Source organism: Rattus norvegicus, chromosome 2 (genome assembly GCF_036323735.1).
Source record: "Rattus norvegicus strain BN/NHsdMcwi chromosome 2, GRCr8, whole genome shotgun sequence".
In the NCBI taxonomy this organism is placed as follows: Eukaryota; Metazoa; Chordata; class Mammalia; order Rodentia; family Muridae; genus Rattus; species Rattus norvegicus.
In genome coordinates this window covers 230366992-230376044 of record NC_086020.1, presented here as the reverse complement: position 1 = coordinate 230376044, position 9053 = coordinate 230366992, and the positions used below count along the sequence as shown (strand labels likewise).

Sequence of the window (9053 nt, the reverse complement as noted above, 5' to 3'; positions counted from 1 at the left end):
CCACTCCTAAGCACTGGGCTTTACAGGCAATCACCTTAGTGTCCAGCTTTTTATGTGGACACTGGGGATTTGAACTCAGATCCTTATAATTACATGGCAAGCACTTCACTCATTGAGTCATCTCCCCGGACTCTTTGGTCTTTGCACGTGTAACAGTTTCCACTGAGGCTGAATTTAAACACTAGTGACATGTTAGCAATACCTCTTATTTAAGTGGCTGTCGCTGGTCTCCTTGGAGATCTTTGTTTTTGCTCTTGGTTGTGTAAGACGCTCAAGGGCCTATTATCTTGGGGGTAAGTCTCATATCCTCATGTTTGCCCAAGGTCTTCCTGGTATACAACACTTGCCTCTAGGGAATAACGAGGGGAATTTTTCATGCTAATGAAGGAGCCACTTGAGAAAAAACCTGACTCAGAAGCTGAGCAACTTCTTGTGATTTAGCATAGTCGACAGTTTTCTAAGTTTGGAAAGATTTTGTCACAAAGGCTTTTAATTGGCAAATGGCATTGTGGGGCTAGCTTTTCTCATTGTTACCACTAAATGCCTGGCAGCAAGCACTTGAGAGAGGAAGGATTTATGTCAGCTGACAAAATAAATCTGAGATGGTATGGTCCAAAGTGATGGGAACAGCATGGAACAAGAGTTGTAGTAACTTCTTACCCCAATAAGCCTATACACAAAATACAGAACTTAATTATTATAATTAAAAGCTATATGCCTAGATTGAGCAGATCTATCACTGTACTAATCTATTCCCCAGCTATGAGATCCCTTGCTACCTGAGGCTTCCCCAGGTCACGTGGACCTGCTCCATCTTCCCTCCACCTCTTCTTCCCCTGTCCTTCTTCCTCTCGTTCCCTACTCTTCCCAGACTCTCTAAAACCTCCAGCCCCAACATTCCCTTCCACTGCCCAATCACAGGCTCTAGCCTTTATTTGATCAATGAAAATGGGGAGAAGGTTCACATGAAATCACGTGAGTACGTGATCCACTCCTCCTAGGGGGAGCCCATTTTGAGGAAGCAGAATTAACGTTGGAATACAAATGGCACCAGGGCAACCCACAACAAGGAAGGGTTGAGCCTGATGGACACACTGGATCTGCAGTCTGGAAGCAAAGAGAAAACAGGAAGTAGAGCCCGCCTACGTAACCTCAAGACCCAACCAAAGTGACCCACTTCCTCGACTGAAGCATCACCTCGTGAAGCTTCAAACCTTCCAAAACAGCATCGCTAGTGTTCAAGCACAGGAACCTATAGGGGGTGGAGGGCGGGGGCAATCCACGTTCGAATTATATCACTACAAGTTGTGAACAGACATCTCCCTTTAGGGGGTTTGAGCTTATGAACCAGGCAATTCAAAACTCCAGGTGCTACATCACCAGACATAGAATCACCAGGTGCTACGTCAGTCATTATTCAGCAAGCTATTGGCTGGGTGAGAGGAATGGACAAGGGATGCATAAGTATAAACCTGAAGCCAGACTATGACGTATCTACGGGGCCGAAAGACACATGACTACGCCAAGAGAAAGTAGATGCTCCTCAGATTGGTCCTAGCTCCCGCTTTTCAGTTAGATGCATTCATTCCTCTAATCCTTTTGTGCCTGGTACCCAATAGAGGCAAGTCACCAGACAAAAATGTCAGGAAATAAAATGAGAGATTGATCCCATTTTCAAAATAAGATTCTGTGATCAACATAGGAATAAACAAGGTGGGGCGTTGTAGAAATGGCTTGAGAGATGTCGGGAGGTTTATTTTTAAAAATGAAAGAAAATGCTTTGGTCTGCCGTCACATAGGGTGCAACCGGAACAAAATCCTCTTACAGTTTAATAAGTTAATTCGGTGCCTGCCATACGCAATAAAGTTCCAGAGAGTTTGGTCCTGTCCTTTTGAAGATGAAAATAATGCCATAGTTTGACAAACAACAAAACCACACCTAACCAGCAAAGCTTGCAAAAACACATATATGGACAGAACTAGGAAACATCTGTAAACCAGAGTCCACGAAAAAATCTACACATGGAAAAGCAGCTCATGATGGAGATGCCTCTTCATACTATTTAATATGTGAATTAGCCAGTAAGGTAGTTTGACTATTTGGGCTAGCATTTTAGAACAAGCTCAAAATAAATTCTAGATGGATAAATATTTAGTTACAGAGAGAGAGAGAGAGAGAGAGAGAGAGAGAGAGAGAGAGAGAGAGAGAGAAAGAGAGAGATATTACAGCTTGTCTTTCTTATTTTATTTTCCTTCGAGCAGACGACTTCTTGTTCTGCTTAGCTTTTTGTGTGATGAGATACTGTCTTACCACATAGCAGGGCCTGCCACAAACTCACAAGCTTGCTGCCTCTGACTCTAGGACACCCAAGTCCTGCAATTAGAGACACGCGTCACCATGCCCTGCTTAGCACAAGAATATTTCACAGTGACTTGCAACCCAGATGTCATTCAGAAACACATTTCCCTGCACTGAGATCCCAAACGACAAATGCCACTACGAGTTGACAAGTACAGACAAAATACAACAATTCACTGAAAGGGGAAAAAAATATTTGAAATACATCAGTAAACTTTTTAAATTTTTTAATATGTTTATGACTGAAATCAGCTAGAAAAGAACAAGATGAAAAATGACACCGACCGCCCTACCTATTCTAAATACATTTAATAAAGGACTATTTGATGAACAAAGGGAACAGTCTCCCGACCCTACGGTCTGTGGTTGCTGGCAAGCAGAACTCCCACCTAGCTGGTGAGCATCCGAAGAGTCATTTTTACTACCTGTGCCTGATGCTCGGTGACAGGTCCCTTCCAATTATTTTAAATGGCATCTCTGCAAATCGGTGAGGAGAACAGTCCATAAAAAGTATGTATCTGAGTTTATCTACCTCTTCAATACTGACATTGTGGGGCAGACAGTTGTCTGTGAAGTGACTTTCCTATGCGTCGTAGAATACCTGATAGCATCCTTGGCTCACAGGCGCTGGACACTAATAGAAGCAACTCTTAAACCCCAGTCTTAACAGGTCTAGACCAGGTCTCGAAACCCACCCCCTAGGGATTGAACAACCATTAGGAAACAAACATAGATATTTATGTTCCGGTTCATAACAGAAGCAAAATTACAGTTACGGTGGGGAGGCTCCACAACATAAGGTATCAAAGGTCACAGCACTAGGAAGGTTGAGAACCACTGTTGTAGACACTGCTAATTGCTGCCCTGCTGCTGACAAGTGATGTATTTATAACGTTCCAGGCAGGGTGTTAGGGAGAAAAATAAGGCTGGGCGAGAAGGGCAGAGTGGAAGGAGGCTTGCACAGCCTCTCACCAGAGTAGAGAGGTGAAAGCTTTCTTCCAGGAGAGAAGAGGAAAGAACTGAATGTGTGAGCCCCTGCTGACCTACCGCCAGAGAGAACTCCAGGCGGAAGAAAGAGCAATCTGGAATCTGTGCTTAAGGAGGACCCATGGATGTCAGCAGAAAGGCAAAAAAAAAAAAAAGGAATTTACAAAGGGTTGGGGATTTAGCTCAGTGGTAGAGCACTTGCCTAGCAAGCGCAAGGCCCTGGGTTCCGTCCCTAGCTCTGAAAAAAAGAAGGAAAAAAAAAGGAATTTACAAATATAGGGTCAGAGAGGAAACCAGTGGCCAGATCTTGTAGGCTTTTGTAAGTCATAGAAAAAGAATTCTGAATATTTACATTGGGCAAAACAAAATTCCACAGGGGGAGTTTTGGAGAAGATGAGTAGGATCTCACTTATGCTAACGGGGGGGGGGGGGTGGTGAGTAAAAAATAGCCAAGGATCTTATGAAAAAATAATCAACTTCAACTTAATTAGTTCAAAGGACGTTTAAAAATTGATGTAGCACTTTTTCCACGTGGGACATTCAGAAAGATTAGAAAGCTGAAATATCAGAGCTTTTCTGCTTCCCATGGACATCAGAGAGCATGTGCTTGCAGGACAAGTTGTCATTACTTATTCAAACTTAAAAGTCGATGCGGCAATGGCATTAGCAAGAACTTAATGCATGATTCTACATGCACGTATGTGTGAAAATAGATCATAAAAACGACTATAGTATTACATTAAAGTAGCAGAACTAGCATTTTGATCACTGGCTAATATTGGGCTGATGGTAAGAACCATAACAAGACGATCAGTAGAAATTGTACAGTAATAGACAAATTTAAGGTAAATCCATGTAAGAAAGACTAAGCTATGTCCAAAATGGCTTATAGTATAAAGCCACTGTTATTTCACATGCATGTGCTCGCTATAAACCAACTCATGTGCTTCATGGTTCCAACTCGGCACTGTTCCCCATCACTAATTTTCATTGAGCGTAAGAAAAGTCTGTTTTGTAATGAGTGACTTCTTTTGAATGGAAGCTTAATTTTTTTTTAATCTTTGTTCATTTTTCTAGATGCACATCGGAGAACTCTGGGGTTTTTTTTAATATTTTTTATTCTACACATGTGTTTACAGGCCTGCAAGTATATATGTGCACTCTATACATGCAAGTCTTGTTCCAAAGGAAGACAGAAATGACATCAGGGTACCTGGAATCAGGATTACAGTGGTTCTGAGTCCTGGGTGCTTTAGTCAGAACCCAGTTCCTATATCACTATAACCACTGATTCTTCTCTCCAGCTCTAAGGACTCTGATTTTTAAAGACATAAAATATGTTGTTTTAGGATAATTTTTAAACTAAACATAATAACTTTTCAGATAAACTGTCGATGTTTCTATATAACTGAAGACTCCCAGAAGATTATGTAAAAAGCCATTAGCAACGGTTGTCTCTCCGACGTATAAGGAGAAGTGATATTTGATGAGCAGTTCCCGAACCAGTTTCTTTAAGCTACTGTCTGTAAATGACAGGTAGCCAATCCTAATGCTTTTGGCTTTCCTGGTTATTATTGTTATTTCTCTAAGGCTTTCCTTGCATGCACCCTGGCTTCTACTCCTCTGAGAGCTGTAAGCAATTACTCTTAGGCTCTAAGAGCATCTACCTGCCTAGCCTTCTGCCAACGTTTAAAAACCCTGACAAACAGGAGCAGCAAGAATGTGGGGGAAATGCTAGTGTAGTATTTAGAAGGAGGAGGATTTATTAGAGAGCTAGAGGACTCGGGTGCCTGCTGTGTCTTCTAGATGTGACAGGGGTGCTGCACCCTGGAAATGTCAACAAAAGTTTCCCTAAGTAAAACCTGCATAATGACCACACTAGATGGCAATGTCAACACAGGTGGGAGAAATCTCACAAGGGCCCACAATGTCTGAAGAGCTACGGGCTCTTGACTAATGGCTGTTGAAGAAGAGAGAATTCGTTTTCTACAGGGATGAGACCAGTGAGAGGTTATCCAGTCCCGAATGGTCAGCTCTAAAACCACACACATACAAGCAACTCTAGGGGCCATGTTTGAAGAGGGAAGGGTGGAAGCGATGCAAATACAATTTGGTCATGTACAAAGTTCTCAAGAAAAATCTTAAAGAAGAGTCTCAATAAAAGCTAGGTATATTGGCAATTGTTTACAATTCCAGTGCAGGCGAGACAGAGATGGGCACATCCTTGAGGATTTGGGACAGCCAGACCAACCTATTTAGCAGGTCAAAAAACAAGGGGGAGAGCATCTGAGAGATGACACCCAAGGCTGTTCTGTGGTCTCTACATGCATGTACATGCATGCGCACACATGAACATTAACATATTCTGTTAAAAGATGTTTAGTAACTGCATTACTGCTCATTGCTCTCATTGCCCATCTCAGACACCAGCGGACCAGCCAACTTTCGGACCGTGACTAACCTCGAGGGTACCTTCATTGTCATCTAGCCAGATGGTGTGCCGCACAGCCTGGTGGGTGAGATCACCAAGTGAGTGCTACACTGAGCATCCTTTCATGAAGTACATGAACTCAGAGCCCATGAGGGTCACGGTCTGGGAGGGGCTCAGTCGGGAGAAAAGAGGCAGAGTGATGCTGGGAGAGACCAATCTGGATGATTCTAAACCAGGCACTAATCATGGGAATTTCTGCATTCAAGTTGGTGGGGACATCATTCACGGCAGTGACTCAGTGGACAGTGCTAAGGAGATGTGTCTATTGTTTAAGCCTGAGGAACCGATTGGCTAAGTCTTGTGTTCATGACTGGGTGTATGAGCAGACAAGGATAAACCAGAGTCCTTTTTGGCACTGCTGATGGGTTCCTAGACAGAGCTCTTCACCCCACTGAGTGGATGGATCATCTTTTCTAAATCAATAAAGACTGGGGAACTGGGGTGAAAAGAAATGACTGCATTGCATCCTATTTATAAATAAAAAATAAAAACTGGTAGCAGTTGTTATGATACAGTGTTTTATTGTGCAATTGTAAGATTATTACAGGTTTTCTACAGCTTCAGGCTTTGCGAACAAATCTGTGCTTAGCTTACAAGATTTATTCATTCCATAATTAAGTAAGTAATACTGTATAAAGTAAGTTATATTTTGTTATTGGTCTTCAGGGGGCCCATTTTTATAAACCTAGGTCAGAGAAAATAAGACTATTACTTTAGATCAAGATGAACTAGATCAACTGCAGTTAGGGGGTTGGGAAAGGTAGTTTGTTTTGTTTTAATTTTTGTTTTGCTTTTGTTGAGACAGGGTCTCACCATGGAGCCCTGGCTGTCTTGGAACCCACTATGTAGACAATGTTGCCCTAACATTACAGAGTTCTACCTCCCTCTGTTCCCCAGATAAGGAATTCAAGGAATGTTCTGCAACATCTGACTCATCTACAGTTTATAAAGACCTTACAGTTCGGTGGTCCTCAGCCCTCCTAACGCTATGACCCTTTAATCCAGTCCCTCATGCTGTGATGGCTACCAACCATAAAATTATCTCATTGCTACTTTATAACTATAATGTTGCTACTGTTATGAATTGTAATGTAAATGTTTTTGGAGTTAGAAGTTTGCCAACAGGGTTGGGACCCACAGGTTGGGAACCACTGTCAAAGGTGGTTTCCCCTCACTGTTCTTAAATATTGCTTGCCTGACCATGACCCCCACCTCAGCCTGTGTATCTGTCTCTACCATGAGAGGCTAACGTGGGCTTTTAACATTAGGGTGGTTTCCCGAGCAATGATACACAGTCTAGAGGTATGCCTGTCAGGTTTTTCTGATGTCCAAACTCATTTCATGCTTTTTCTAACCTTTACTTTCTGATTTTTATTTCTAACATCTATTTCAGAGCAATTTTCTAGCTAAAATATTTTCTGATTTATTGACATCTTCCGGGTGAATAACTGTCAGATTCCCATTGGCCTTTCCACTTCCTTCAGCTGCAAGCAGATAAACACTACAGAAGAAAAAAACAGATGTTCACAATCAGCCTAAATAACATATGGCTTTGGGTGTGTGTGTGTGTGTGTGTGTGTGTGTGTGTGTGTGTGTGTGTGTGTCTGTGTCTGTGTCTGTGTCTGTGTGTGGTGTGTGTGTGTGTATGTGTGTGGTGTGTGTGTGTGTGTGTGTGTGGTGTGTGTGTGTAAGTGTGTTCTTTTTTTTTAAGTTTTATAAAGGACAATATTTAATTGGGGCTGGCTTACAGGCTCAGAGGTTCAGTCCATTATCATCAAGGCAGGAACAGGACAGCATCCAGGCAGGCATGGTGCAGGAGGAGCTGAATTCAACATCTTCACCCAAAGGAAGCCAGGAACAGACTGAACAGCCCCAGACAGCTAGGATGAGGGTCTCCAATCCCACCCCCACAGTGACACACTTCCTCCAACAAGGCCATACCTTCTAACAGTGCCACTCCCTGGGCCAAGCATATGAAAACCATCATATTCCACTCCCTGGCTTCCATAGTCTTGTTTAAACACATGAGTCTATGGAGGCCATACCAAACTTAGCATAATTAAAAAAGTACATTTAGTGTGTGTGTTCTTACACTGCCAATGTCAGTAGTGCCAATGATGTACAAGCTAATACATGTGAATATCTGCTATCAAACAGTTACTCTTCCAGTAACTATCAAAATAGTATCAAAATGATTATTCAGGTTCCCCTACTCTTTAAAGACTGATGTGATCCTATTGGGTGTTCTTAAATGCTAATTTGGTAAAGTCCTGTTTTCCACTTTAATTAAGGAATTCAATGAACATTACCATACAGATCAAATTCTTCAGTTGGTTGGGTCAAACCCTTCATGAAGGAAATGGTTGGTGTTGTGAACACGGTTGTGAACTGGAGAGCAGGAGCCCTGGAGTTAAGAACATTGCTGTTCCAAGCAACCGTCCAGCAGACCTTAGCGATTCTCAACTCCATTACTTTCTGCCATTGCAAGGTCTTAGAGATCTCTGCTTCGCTGAGTACGTTCGGGTTCTGCGTAGAAGTCTCCTTCAATCTCCCCTGTGCCTTAAGAACACACTAATTGTATCAGCTTCTTTTTTCATTGCTACAACAGAATAACTGGGGGGTTGGGGAAGAGCAACTTGAGGAAAGTTAATTCTGACTCACAGCTTAAGGGTAAAGCCACTGTGGCGAGGACTGCATGGCCACAAGAATGTGACACAGCCAGTCACATTGCTGTGACATATCCAGTCACATTACACCCACAGTTGGTAACTTAGTCAGGGTTTCTATTCCTGCACAAAGCATCATGACCAAGAAGCAAGTTGGGGAGGAAAGGGTTTTCTCAGCTTATACCTCCACATTGCTGTTCATCACCAGAGGAAGTCAGGACTGGAACTCACACAGGGCAGGAACTTGGAGGTAGGAGGGGTACTGCTTACTGGCTTGCTTCCCCTGGCTTGCTCAGCTTGCTTTCTTATAGAACCCAGGACTACCAGCCCCAGGATGGCATTGTCCACAATGGGCCCTCCCACTTTTGATCATTAATTGAGAAAATGCCTTACAGTTGGGTCTCATGGAGGCATTTCCTCAAGGGAGGCTCCTTTCTCTGTGTAAATTCCAGCTTGGGTCAAGTTGACACACAAAACCAGCCAGTACAGTCTGGAAGCAGATAGCAATGCATGCTGGTACTCAGCACATTTCTTTTTTCTCCTTAGTGAC

General features: G+C 42.7%; 1 pseudogene; it reads left to right on the top strand.

The window, feature by feature from the left end:
* Positions 1 to 5215: 5215 nt before the first annotated feature.
* On the top strand, positions 5216 to 6199 carry Nme2-ps3 (NME/NM23 nucleoside diphosphate kinase 2, pseudogene 3; annotated as a pseudogene).
* The last annotated feature ends 2854 nt before the right edge of the window (positions 6200 to 9053 follow it).